The 13,359-nt window shown below is 60.3% G+C and overlaps 1 protein-coding gene across 6 annotated transcripts in view; it reads left to right on the top strand.

Annotated features, from left to right (window-relative positions):
* The window catches only part of DLGAP4 (DLG associated protein 4), a 149,634-nt gene that overhangs the window by 18,134 nt on the left and 118,141 nt on the right, over positions 1 to 13,359 (top strand). For 5 of the 6 annotated variants that reach the window (XM_068208216.1, XM_068208218.1, XM_068208219.1 and 2 more), the window contains exon 2: positions 7,658 to 7,815. The exons of the other annotated variant lie outside the window; for it this stretch is intronic. The gene's annotated coding sequence lies outside the window, so the exon portion shown is untranslated. The remainder of the gene's footprint in view (positions 1 to 7,657; positions 7,816 to 13,359) is intronic. 6 annotated transcript variants of the gene reach the window in all.

The raw sequence follows: 13,359 nt of genomic DNA, 5'->3' as shown, positions 1-13,359 counted from the left end.
CGGTGCTGCTTCCCACAGGGTTAGGGGGCTGGAAGGGCTCCTGGGCCCAGCAGGGCTGCTCTGTCCATCCTCCACAGTCACAGCACGCCCCATCTGCAGTGGGGTGTGACCCTGCTGGCACCCAGGCCAAGAGCCAGGGGAGACCCGAGGGTGTGGGAACAGAATTCTGTGTCTGCCCATCAATCTTTGGATGCTGGATACATCCAAAGCACTCCTAGGATGGCTCCTGCCTGTGCTGATCCCAAGCTGTGTGGGATTGGAGGGGTCAGGGCTTGGTCCCCGGGGCTGGGGAGGTTTTTGGAGGCTGGAGCCAGGGCTGCTCCCATGCTGGCAGGGCAGGGCAGAGCAGGGGCTCATCGTCCATCCTAACCAGGAATGTGTTGGCTCACTTGGATCAGAGAAACCCCTCCTCAGTCAGAGGGGCTGGGCAAGGGGAACACTGGAAGGTTTCTGGGGGCTCCACAGGCACTGGAGCAGGGCTGGAGAGGGGTGTGGGATGTGGGGGTGCCAGACTCATCAGGACAGCCCTGGCACCTGCCCTGCCAGTGGGTGAGGGCTTCCTGTAAATCCATCCTCATGCTGCCTTAGGCCAAACCTGGGGTGGAGCTGCTTGGTTTGATGTAAGGGGGCACTTGGCAGCTGCCCCACACTCTGCCCAGGCTGCAAGGTGGCACTTTTGGGCACAGAGACCTGCCAGGACTGTCCCCAGGGCTCAGTAGGCTGGGGGTCAGTGGGACCCTGTACATCCCTGGCATTGGCCACCTGGGGGGCCCAGCCTGCCCAGACCAGCTGTGTGTGTGTGTTGGACAGCAAGAATTCATTTTAACATGTCTTTTTGCCCATTTTCCCCCTGAATTAGCAGATCTGGGACAGAGCTGGCTGGTGGTGTTTGTCTCACACACACACACACACACACACACACACGGCTGTCTGTACATTACCCTGACATCACAGGGATGTGTGACGTGTCTCTGGCAGCGCAGGCAGGAGGGGACATGGCTTTGGGAGACAGGAGGGTGTCATCAAAGGGTTACAGACAGCTCCTGGAAAGGAGAATGAGGAATAAGGATGTAGAGCACAGAGCTGGAGCAACAGTGAGGTGCTAGAGAAGCAAATTTTCCCCTGGTCTTTTCATCTTCCCTCTATTGCAGCAGGACAGGAGCAAGCCCCTCACGGCAGGGGCTTGGTTATTGTTTTTAGGCAAAGGAATCTGCAGATGTGATCGATGTCGAGAGATGGGGGTTGTTTGGGGAGGAGACTGAGGGAAACCCCCACACAAACACAGCTGTGCCACGGTGTGGCTCGAGGTGAAGGCAGCAGCCAGGCAGGAGGAGCTGCTGAGCTCCCCAGTGTGGGGACACACACAGTGACCTGTGTGGCACTGCCCGAGCTCCTGCAGAGCCCAGCACCTCCGCACCGGGCAGCCCAGGCCTTTGGAGGGGGCATTTCCCCAGGTGCCACAGGAGCTTGGGAAGCTGCTGAGCCTTTGGCAGGCAGGTCAGGACAGGAAGGTGTGAAACACCTGGCCAGGCATTGACCCGGCCCTGCCCCGGCTGAGGATGGACAGCCCCCGGGATCCCCATTCCCTGGAGTCTCTGAGCGTGTCCAGCCCCCAGCTCTGCCTGTCCTGCCCTCCCTCCCAGCAGGGCAGGGTGCAAGGTGCCGGAGGCATCCCCACGTCCCCTCCTCTGCCACAGGAGGGGATGCCCAGCTCGTTCCCACGCATGTCCCATCACTGCCCATGACCTCAGCTGGACCCAGTCCCTCTCTGGGGCCAGCCAGCCCCGCCTCCAGCCCCAGGCTCTGCCTGGCAGCCGTGTGCCAGCTGACAGCTCCCTCCCATCCTGGGGAGTCTCCCGGGGGCTCGGGGCTGTTCTGTGTGGTGTTCCCAGGGGCTGCCATCCCAGAGAGCTTCTGTGTCTGCCTCCTCTCTGCTCCACCTCTCTCCACACCAGGGAAGACAGGCTGTGACAGTGGCAGCGATGCCACCCCCAAGTCCCTAAGTACCCCACACCAAGCCCTTGCTCCTCCTGAAGCTCTCTACACTGAACCCCCTCTCCATGGCACGGCTGGCACGGGGATGCAGCCAGACCTGGCTCAGGGCTGTGCTGCCACAAAACCGGGGTGGGAAACTGCGGGAGAAAGATTTCCAAGCCTGAAAGTGGGAATTTCTGCAGGGAGGCAGTGCTGGGGGTCCTGGGGGAGGTGACAGTGAGCCCCAGCATGGGAGAAAGCCACAGGTCGGTGCCCCCGAGCAGGGAGAGCAGAGCTGGCAGCGGGGCTGGAAGGGCTCCTTGGGGCTGGAAGTGTTCCTGGGGCTGGAAGTGTTCCTGGGGCTGGAAGGGCTCCTTGGGGCTGGAAGTGTTCCTGGGGCTGGAAGTGTTCCTGGGGCTGGAAGGGCTCCTTGGGGCTGGAAGTGTTCCTGGGGCTGGAAGTGTTCCTGGGGCTGGAAGGGCTCCTTGGGCTGGAAGTGTTCCTGGGGCTGGAAGGGCTCCTGGGGCAGGAAGTGTTCCTGGGGCTGGAAGGGCTCCTGGGGCTGGAAGGGCTCCTGGGACTGGAAGTGTTCCTGGGGCTGGAAGGGCTCCTGGGGCTGGAAGGGCTCCTTGGGCTGGAAGTGTTCCTGGAGCTGGAAGTGTTCCTGGGGCTGGAAGGGCTCCTTGGGCTGGAAGGGTTCCTGGGGCTGGAAGGGTTCCTGGGGGCTGGAAGTGCTTCTGGGGGCTGGAAGGGTTCCTGGGGCAGGAAGGGTTCCTGGGGGCTGGAAGTGTTCCTGGGGCAGGAAGGGCTCCTCGTCCCTCCCACTGGAGCATCCTTGTCTGCCTCGGGGGAAGCCCGGGAGGCAGAAAGGCTCCTGCTGTCCCCTGAGCAGCCAAGGTCATTTCTGGAGCCAGTGCAGATGCCAGCTGCCACGTGGTCCGTGCCCTCAGGAGCGGGGGTAATTAGCTGGAAAGACGTTCAGGCAGCATGGGAAATGGGAAATGGGAAATGGGCAAGGAGAGGAGGGAAACGGTGGAGCCGAGCCTGGACTCTCCGCTCCAGAGGTGCCTCTCTTTGCCGAGGCCTTCCCCCCTGGGGCCATGGGGAGGTGTGGGCACGGGTGAGGTGTGGGTGGGAGCTGGCACTGGGTACCCACAGCACCCCGCGTGTCCCCACACCCTGCCCGTGTCCCCACACCCTGCCCAGCCTCCCAGGCCAGGTGGGGTTTGTTCCAGCTCAGTGCCCTCGGTGCTGTAGAGGAGGAGAGTCAATCTGATCCGACTGGGGGCATGGAACAACTACGCTGAGGGAGGGAACAGCCAGCGGGTCCGACAGCCATGGCAGTGCCCCTGCCGTGACAGTGCCCCACGGCCCTGGCAGTGCCCCGCAGCAATGGCAGCATCCCTCAGCAAGTACAGTGCCCATGGCGATGGCAGTGTCCCTCAGCAATGGCAGTGTCCCTCGGCAGTGGCAGTGTCCCTCAGCAGTGGCAGTGTCCCTCGGTAATGGCAGTGTCCCTCGGCAGTGGCAGTGTCCCTCAGCAATGGCAGTGTCCCTCAGCAGTGGCAGTGTCCCTCGGCAGTGGCAGTGTCCCTCAGCAATGGCAGTGTCCCTCGGCAGTGGCAGTGTCCCTTGGCAGTGGCAGTGTCCCTCAGCAGTGGCAATGTCCCTCGGCAGTGGCAGTGTCCCTCGGCAGTGGCAGTGTCCCTCGGCAGTGGCAGAAGTGGCAGAGCAGCTCCCTGGCGTGGTGCCACCTCCGCTGTGTCTGTGCCCGGTGGTTCCTGCCTTGCTGCTCCTCCAGCTCTGGAGTCGTCCTGCCCTGGGGCTGGAGCTGCCCTGGCATGCAGGGCTGGTTGTGCCCTGACCCTTTCCTGGTTACATTTCTATCAGGTTCCAAGGGCACTCTGGTCCAGGGGGCTCCACTGCCCTGAGACTCTGGCAGGGGCTGTGTCTGCCCTGGAGGGTGATTCAGACACCAACACCAGTGTCCCCAAGCTGGGCACGCCTGGTGCTGCTGTGCTGCTGTGCTGGCTGACTGGACTCCTGCAACATTCCAGCCCAGACTGTCGGTGCTCCGGCGGTGGTTTCAGAGATCCTGGGCATGGTGATCCTGGCAGCTCTGCTCCACGGCTGGCTGGGGGCTGCTGCCCCTCTGCTGTGGGCACCTCACTGCCCAGATCGTGCTGGGCACGGCCCAGGGCGTTTCTCCAGGTAATGATGCTGCAAGCCTGAGCACTGGAGATGGAGGCTCCTGGGCTGCTCCGTGTCCTTGTCCTCGTGTGTGGGATCAAGGGCCATGAGCCAGGGCTTTGGGAGAGCCAGGCACTATCCCTGGCTCTTCTCTTGGCTCTCTGGGATCTCTTTGGCAAGGCCTCACCCCTCTATGCCCCATGATGTCTACCTCCAGGCAGAAGTAGTGCTCACTGGACATGCTAGAGAAGGTCTTGGTGCTGATGACGTGCAGCGCTGGGATCTGCAGCGTGTGGGGGCATTCACAGTGTGTGGGGACAGCCTCGTGCCACTGTCCCCAGAGTGCCCACTGAGATCAGTCTGCTTGTGGCTGTCAGTCTGGGAAACCTCCTGGAGAATGCTCTGGGGTCTTGTGGGCACCCGGGGCATCCAGAGCACTGGAGCAAACTGTTTTTTTAAGGAAACCAAGTAGGACAGTGACCTGCAGGACCAGCTGAGTTTCAGAGCTGGCAGAGAATGGTTTGGGAGGCTCTGGCTGACGTTCAGGGATGAGGGAACAGGAATTGCAGCCTGCTGGAGATGCCTGGATCCTGAAAGAAAAGGCAGCAGAGTGTGGAGAGATGGTCCCTGGGCTGTGCTGGGAGGGTGTGGAGGTGTTCTGGTGGTGGCCTCATCTGGGTAGAGAGGGTGGCACAGCACTCTGTGCCTTGTGATGGGCTCCAGTGACAGCCACGGTGAGGCTGGCAGGGGGAGGGTCACAGAGGGGGTGTTGGGGTGGTGGGGCTGTGATGTCCTGCTCTTTCATGTCTGACCCTCCTCAGGTGGGCTCACCTTGGCTCCTCTGCTCCCCCCCACCATGGATGGGACCCATCCCAGGGCTCTGCCCAGGCTGCCTGGAGGAGCAGCCCCTGCTTTGGGTGAGGCTGGGTCTGCTCAGGCTATCGTGCAGATGGAGCAGTTGGGAATTCTTCTGTCTTACAGGAACTCAATTTATTTTTTTTCCCGACCCAAATGTCTTTCCCACCTTGCCAAGGAAGCATCTGATCAGCAGCAATTAGCAAAGCAAGCAGCAGTGATGTCTGGGCAGTGCCTCAGGGAACACTCGGCAGATGTTTGGGAGCTCTGCAGGGGCAGGGGCAGGCCCTGGCAGTGCAGGGGAAGAGGCACCTCTGGGGAGGCAGCACTGGCACCCGAGCACTTCTCCACAGGCACAGCCTCTGCAACCAGGGGAGGGGATGAGCCTGGGAAGGGCCCAGGGGCGGCTGAGGGAGCTGGGGGGTCTTAGCCTGGAGAAAAGGAGGCTTGGGGGCACCTTCTGGCTCTCCACAGCACCCTGACAGGAGGGGAGAGCCGGGGGGGTTGGGGAAGCAGCTCTGCTCTCAGGGAACAGGGACAGGAGGAGAGGAAATGGCCTCGAGTTGCACTAGGGGAGGTTTAGATGGGATATTAGGGAAAACTCTTCATGGAAAGGGTGCTCAGGCACTGGCACAGCTGCCCAGGGCAGTGGTGGTATCACCATCTCTGGGAAGTGCTCAAAAAACTTGTGGATGTGGCACTTGGGGCCATGGGTTAGTGGTGGCCAAGGCAGTAGTGGGTTAAGGGTTAGATTCAATGACCTTAGAGGGATTTTCCAGCCTTTATTTATCTGTGATTCCAAGCCCCCATGGCTGCCCAGGTTCTTGCATGGTTTGATCTCAGCTCACCTTGCCTTGCTGCTGCTCACCAGTGCATCCAGGGAGAAGCTGGACTCGGGCACTGCTTTCCCATCCATCAGCAGTAATTCTCTTTTCATTTACTTTTTGGGCTTCACCTTTTTAATCCAGCTGTCTCCTGCCTTACAAATGTTCTTCCCTCGATTACTTACACCAGGCTGCATGGCTGGTTCCATCCATCTCTGGCTGAGCTGGCGGAGCACAGGTGGAGCCACCCCAGCCACTGTCCCCTCATCACCAGCCCCTACTGGTGTCCAACTGGTCACCCTGGCAGGAGGGGCCTTCCCCCTGGGCTCTCAGCACTGAGCCCATCCCAGGTGGCTCCTGCAGGTGTGTGGGAGCAGGCAGCTCCCCTCAGCCTTCCTGGGGATGCAGGTGGACACTTTCCCTTCCCTGTCCCCCACTGCTGCTGTGGGGATTCTCTCTACAGGGACACAAGGCTGGAAAGGTGCCTGCCTCTCCCAAAGAGCGAGCTGGAGAGCAGGCAGCTTCTTCCTGCCTTGCTGCAGCAGCTCCTGTCCCATCCCCGGACATGGGCCGGGCTGGAGGTCACCCAGGGGAGGGTGGCTCAGAGGGAGGAGCAGAGCCCTGCCAAGTGCACTGTGCCTCCCGGCCCACATGCCAGGGAGGTACTTCCCGGAGAAGGGGATCCAGTGGCTGCTTGGGCTGAGGTGCACTCGGGTCTGGAAGGTGCCAGGTCCCCTCATGGAAGGAGGGGCTGTAGGACAGATCCCACCCTGCCCCGAGGTCCCACTGAGCACGGTGCTGTCCTGCCAGGCTCCTGTTACGTGGATGCTCTGTGTGCTGTGCCCTGTCCTGCAGCCATGGAGAGCTGCTCAGGTGTGGCAGGACGTGTGGCACCCTCCCAGGTGCCAGGGCATGGCACAGCAGTCTCCCTCTGCCAAATCCCAGACAAGGGACCAGCCGGACCATCCCCGCACCAAGGCTGCTTCATCCCCTCGTAAAGCTCTTATCTTGAAGGCTCCTCTCAGATTAAAGCCCCAGCAGCCAGTTCCCTCCCTGGATTTATTGCAATGCAGTTTTCTTCCCCTAATCTGATCCGGGTGTAAGCTGCTCTTTGGGAAGTGCATGGGGAGGACAGATGTGCCTGTCACTGCTGCAGCAGCCAGGCTGGCAGAGAGCAGCGGGGAGGTGCCCTGCCCTTCTTGGTGCCATCTCTGGCTCTTCTCAAGTCTTGAACCCCATTTCTCCTCAAAGTGCTGACAGCAGCTCTGTGGAGCCCCAGGTTGCTTTGGGCCCCTCACAACCAAAAAGACCTTGGGGGGCTGGAGCATGTCCAGAGAAGGAAACTGGGCTGGGGAAGGGGCTGGAGCACCAGGAGCAGCTGAGGGGCTCAGCCTGGAGAAAAGGAGGCTCAGGGGGGCCCTTCTGGCTCTGCACAACTCCCTGTGACAGGAGGGGACAGCTGGGTGGGGGCAGGCTGTGCTCCCAGGGAACAGGGTGAGAGGAAATGGCCTCAAGCTGTGCCAGGGGAGGTTTGAGTTCGGGTATTAGGGAAAATGTCTTCATGGAAAGGGTGCTCAGGCACTGGCACAGCTGCCCAGGGCAGTGATGGCATCACCATCCCTGGAAGTGCTCAAAAGGCGTGTGGCTGTGGCACCTGCGGACAGGGGCTAGTGCTGAACATGGTGGCAGTGCTGGATGACCTTGGTGATCCAAAAGGTCTTTTCCAACCTTAACAATTCTCTGCTCTGAGACAGGGTAGACACTGGGGTGCATCCACAGCTCCATGGGCTCACATGTGTGTTGTCCCTCCTCAGCCTGAGGCCCCCGGTGAGCGCGGTCACCGAGCTGCCACCACCCACAGCCAGCGCATGGGCCACCAGCGTCCCCCCGCCCCCCGTGGATGACGGCAGCGTCCTGCAGCAGCTGTGCCACCCGCGAGAGCTGTGCCACCCGCAAGAGCCACGTCCAGACTGTGAGTGCTCAGGGCAGGACTCCGGGGAAGGACACGGGGTGGCTCCGGGAGTTCCGTGGGTGAGGGGCACAAGGAGGCCGTGGATGCTGGGCATTGTGTCCTCTCGTGGGGTGCTGCTCTCTGCCCAGTGTGGCAGCAGAGGCACTGCTGGCAGGGCAAGGGCACAGGGCTGTTAAGGGGACAGGGCTGAGCTGCTGTGAGGTGCTGGCAATGCCCCAGCCTAGGGACAGAGGGTGGCTGGAGGACACTGCTGTGGACACTGCAGGACACTCTTATAGGTGTCCCTGGGGCAGGGAGGGCTGTGAGCAATGCCAGAGACCAGGAGCAGTGGGAGCAGAGCCCACAGGGAGCCCCAGGCATGAGCCAGGTGGGGAGCAGACCCACACCCCCAGCATGGGCTCCCTGGGGCTGCCCTGGCCATGGTTTGCCCTGGGCTCTGCACCCTCAGCCTAGGATGTGCTCCCTGAGTTCTGGGCTCGCTGTGGGCAGGCTGGGCACGAGCAGGGTGCAGCACTCTGACTAGCCAGAGGAGGCTCCTGCAGGGAACTTGCCAACCCACTGGAAGCCTGTGTTGCCCCTCAGGAAAGGGCAGGGCTTTGCATTTGGGCAGCGCTGTGGCAGCTGCTGGTCCTTGGGGAAGGGATGTGTTCTGGAAGCAGCAGGCAGGGTGGACACCCAGGGCAGACCTGCAGAGGAATAAATCCCATGGCTTTCCCTCATCAGGAAAGATTTCCCGGTGTGTTCTAGAAAGTGATACCAGCTCCATCAGCCCAGCCAAACCCAAACACTCAAAGAGTCTGGATTTGGCCTTCCAAGGGGAGAAGATGGGCAGAAAACCCAGTGAGCATCCAAAGCGTGTCGTGGGTTTGTCCTTCACAGCCTGGCAGTATCTGTGGGAGCCCGAGGGGTGGGAGTGGTGCCCTCTCCTGCTGTGGGTGCCCTGTCCTGCTGTGCCACCACCCAGAAGTAAAACACAGCTTCCCCAAAGAGCCCAGTGTTGGGAGCTCAGGGTCTCCCAGCACGGCACTTCCTCGCTGCCGCTGCTGCTGTGAGTTGTGTCACAGGGAAATCCATGGGGGTTTTAGCCAAGCTGATCTCTTTGCCCCACTTTGGGCCAATCAAAGGGGGTCTTTGTAGCCTTCTGGGCCGTTCTGGAAGAAGAGGCCCCCAGTTCTCTGCAGGCTGGATTCTGGAGGGCTCTCCCAACATCAAGGCCCTGGCAGTGGTGCAGGCCCGAGAAGGAGATTTGGGGATGAGGATGGGGGTCAGACATGCATCCATGGGGTGGCTGATGTGCTGGGGTGAGGATTCAGGTCCTACCCAACCCAGTCACAGCCCCTCTGTACTGCAGGGAAGCCTTTCCTCAGCCTTCCTCCTCCTCCCAGCAGCAAAGGGCACCAGTGTCAGCTGGGCAGTGCCTGGAGAAGGCTGGGCCACAGCCACACTCCGGGCAGCACCAGGGACAGGGACAAAGGACAGGAGGTCAGGTGGGTGTGGGTGTTCCCTGGAGGTGACATCAAGAGGGAGCGTGAGACAAAACTTGCTTTGGGCTTTGGGAAGGAAGACCTGGGAGCAAATGGTCCCAGTCCCCGTGGGGCACAAAGGTGAGAGGTTCACAGGGCAGTGATGTCCTTAGGGTGGGTGAAACCTCTGGGAATGCCACTGGGTATTGGGGGATCCCCACAACCCCTGGGGAGGACTCCCTCCCCTGGGGGATCCGAACACCATGGTGGGAGCAGCAGCCCCAGTTCCCTGCCCCCCAGCAGTCATCAGCTGCCTCCTTCCCTTCACTGCAGCTGCTGGATTTCTCTCTGGGCTGTTTTTTTTAATGTATGTGACACATGTTTGGTTTGAAGCGCTTAATTGCCTCTTGGGATGCATTTCATTTATTCATTAAGAGAGAAATTGGAGTTGCTTGGTTTGCTTTATTTTGCTATTTTTTCCTTCTGTTTTTTTCCTCTTCTCTATCCTGTAAAGAAAGGGTGAGGAAAAAATCTCCACATATGCCTCCAGCATGTGTGTGCCCAGCCTCTTTCCTCTGTGCCCCTCAGCCTCTGTCCTCAATGCCTTTCAGCTTCTCCTGTTGCTCCTGACCAGGAGAGTGGTGATCTCTCTCCAATCCCTCTCCACCTGGGACGAGAGAGGACAAGAGCCCTGGAGATGTCTTTGCTCATGCTGCTCAAGGGTCAGACCAAGGCTGTGTGCATGGGATGTGCTCCTGCCCTGCCCGTGCCACGGGGATACCCCTGTTGTGGGAATGGTGGCATTTCCTGCTTTGGAGCCTGGGTAAGGCCAGGGATGTTAAGGGTTGGTGTCTGCTGCCCTGGGCCATGCTTTCAAAGCAGTGTCCATGCAGGCAAAGCGCTGCAGATCCATCTTCTGGCTGGAGCCAAAGCAGGAGTCTCACAGCTTCTGCCCTGGGGAGAAACCCCCAGGCACACTGGAGTGGATAAACGGAGATTCTCTGGGATAAGCACTGATCCACACAGGCAATGGATTTGAGTCATGTGGAGATAAAAGAGGGATAGCTGGAGGACAGAGGCAGGCGGGGATGGAGGATGGATGGATGGATGGATGGATGGATGGATGGATGGATGGATGGATGATGGATGGATGGATGGATGATGGATGGATGGATGATGGATGGATGGATGGATGATGGATGGATGGATGATGGATGGATGGATGAGGGATGATGGATGGATGATGGATGGATGGATGGATGGATGGATGGATGGATGGATGGATGATGGATGGATGGATGGATGGATGGATTTGTCCTAAAGAGCTGCCTGAATCCAGAAAGATGAGGTGGGGGATGCTGTGGTGGGAAGATGGGGCAGAGCCAGACCAACAGGCTCCACTGAGGGCAGGTGGATCCTGACCCCACACATCGCTCATGGCTTCTTCCCAGAAGGTTTGGTGCCTGGAATCCTCCCCCAGGACCCTGCCCCAGACACGGCTCTGCTACCAGGGGTTGCTGTCCCTTGTTTTTAGCCTTTGATGTTTTATTCTTCCTCCTCTTCAGCTCTCATCAGCATGAACATTCCCACTAGGAATGGGTGGGCTGGGCCAAGCCTATGGAAATTTTCTGTCCCTTGTGAGAGGCAGCTTCCCCCTCCCTTCATCCCCTCTGCTCAGTGTCCCAATGCCCAAAGCAGGAGGAGCAATGGATTTTAGGGGCAGATCTTCTCCTGAGGGGTTCCCTACATTTCCTGAATCTGGGCTCCACAGTGCTGCTGCCCTGGGCTGAATCCCCTGAAGACTTCTCCCCTGGCAAGGGCCCGAGGACACAGTCCCTGGATTCCTCCATCCACCAGTCCCTGAGGGGCACAAATCCAGTCTCTTCCTGGAGAGTTGTGCCAAACATTTAGGTGGCTCCCAAACCCCTGGTAATGGGGGACCTCGTGCACCAGCGGATGTGGGGGTTGTTTTCCTGTGAGTTCTGGGAAGATGTCCCCGGCCAGCAGTGCCACGAGTCTGGGAGGAGAACGAGCTACCAGCGTCTGGCATTGTGGGGCTGCATCAGTAGGCTAGGATTGGCAGTGGATGCTTCCAGCATGGAATCAGAGCTCTGGGAAGGGGCAGCCCTGCTCCTGGGGGCTCAGCACAGACCCCGCCCTGCGCAGGTGAGCATCTTGCCCAACAATAGATGCCAAAATGGAATAGATCCCCCCACCCCAAGTCCAGGATCCTCCAGTCCTGGATCCATGTCCCCGTGGCCCAGAACCCCTGCAGTACCTGGCCCGTGCTCCCAGGGATGCTCCCCCCTTCCCAAAGCCCTTGTCCTGCTTCCAGCCAGCTGCCGCAGACCAGGGAGCCTTCTTCCCTCTGCCTTCTTCTCCTCCTCCCACTTCCCAGGTCTGGAGGGAGAGCTCAGCTGGGGCTGTCTGTGCCAGAAACAAGCACAGGGAAATGGGAACGGCTGGTGCTGCTCCCACCAGGCTGCTTGCCAGGGAAGCTCTGGCTTTATCTCCCAAGCCAGGCACCCTGGGAACGGAACCAAGGCCTGCCTGGGGCAGGAGGAGGTGCTGGTGCTGCTCCAGACCCCTGGGCTCGCTCCAGAGGGGTTGTTTTCCTTCCAGGCAGCACTGCAGCACTCACACGAGAAGGGATTTGCAATGCAGAGGAACCCTCCCACCCGCCACGCGGCAGCGTGGGCAGGGAGCGGAGCCGGGAGCGGCTGTGCTCCCACGGGCTGGGCTCCACACCCCTGCCCTGCCCCGTGCCGTCTCCTGGGCCAGTCCTGCCTCTGGCACCCTCTCCCTTCCAGGTGGGATCATGGACACCCTCTGGTACCGTGCCCTGAGGATGGGGCTCTGCCCTGGGACCATGGAGGTGATGCTCTGCTCCCCGCTGGTTTGGGGCTTCTGCCTTCTTCCAATGCTGGATTCCCTCGGCCCACTGAGCGGGGACGGGGTGGCTGGCACAGCTGGCATGGCTGGCATCACTGCGTGCCTTTCTTGGCGTCCTAGGCATGGAGAGCACTATGGGGAGGCAGTGCAGGTGTAGGACAGGGAGTTTGGGGTGTGTGATCCAGCAGATCCGTGTGTGACCCGTGGGTGGGTGTTTGGCAGGAGGAAGGGCCCCGAGGTGTCGCAGGTCAGTCCCACGTCCAAAGGCAGGACATGGCTCCTGGTGCCCTCAGGTCTTGCTGGGAGAGTGAGGGTGGCTGGTGGAGGTTGGTTTTGGAGGGACGGTGTGTGTCTGGTCCTGACTGGACCAGGAATTCCACATAGGACTGGTGGGAATTCCCACAGGCTGGGTGGGAGAGGGAACCATCCCCGGGTTTGGGGATGTCAGTCATCCTTTCCTGGGAAGGCCGCCACGCTCTACTCCCTGCAGAAGCTTCGGTGTCACCCATGGGGAGAAGGACCCCCCTGCCAGGCCCAGAGCAGCTGTTTGTGCCCTCCTCAGTCCCCTCATGGGGCAGGAAAGGTTTGGGTGATCCCAAGGCCACCCCTTTCCTGAGGCTGGGCTGAGGGACATCACAGTGCTTCAGGCTGCTGATCTTGGGAAAATGGTCTGTGGTGACTCCCATTGCTTCCCTCTGAGCTGAGGGGGGATGTGGGGTGATCTGTAGGGAATGCCTTGGAATTTCTGGACTCTGGGTGTCTTGACCCAGGCAGGACATTCATCCCTTCTGCAGGGTTAAGCAAGGAGTCCAGAGCACATCCCCATCTCCTCCCACTGTCATTGCCCCCAAACCCTGCTGAGCAGGGAGCCTGAGCCCCATCCTGGGCAGTGGAGGATGGCCTGCTCCCTCCTGTGCTGTCACCTGTGCTGTCACCTGTGCTGTCACCTGTGCTGTCACCCGCCCGAGTCAGAGTGGGAGCTGCAGGGACCTGTGCTGGAGCACTGGGGTCCCACTGCTGGGGACACTGCAGGACACCTTTCCATGGAAGCCTAGGGAGATGAAGGGGCTTTCCCTGTCCTCCTGGTTTGCCAGCAGCTGCTGGGCTGCTTTTGTCCCTCTGGACTGGATGTACATGGCAGGGGCTGGAGCTAGATAAGTTTTAAGGTTCCTCCCAGCCCAAAATATTT

Source organism: Anomalospiza imberbis, chromosome 17 (assembly GCF_031753505.1).
Source record: "Anomalospiza imberbis isolate Cuckoo-Finch-1a 21T00152 chromosome 17, ASM3175350v1, whole genome shotgun sequence".
Lineage (NCBI taxonomy): Eukaryota > Metazoa > Chordata > Aves > Passeriformes > Viduidae > Anomalospiza > Anomalospiza imberbis.
The sequence above is the reverse complement of the archived record's forward strand: the minus strand, read 5'-3'. Positions and strand labels throughout refer to the sequence as shown.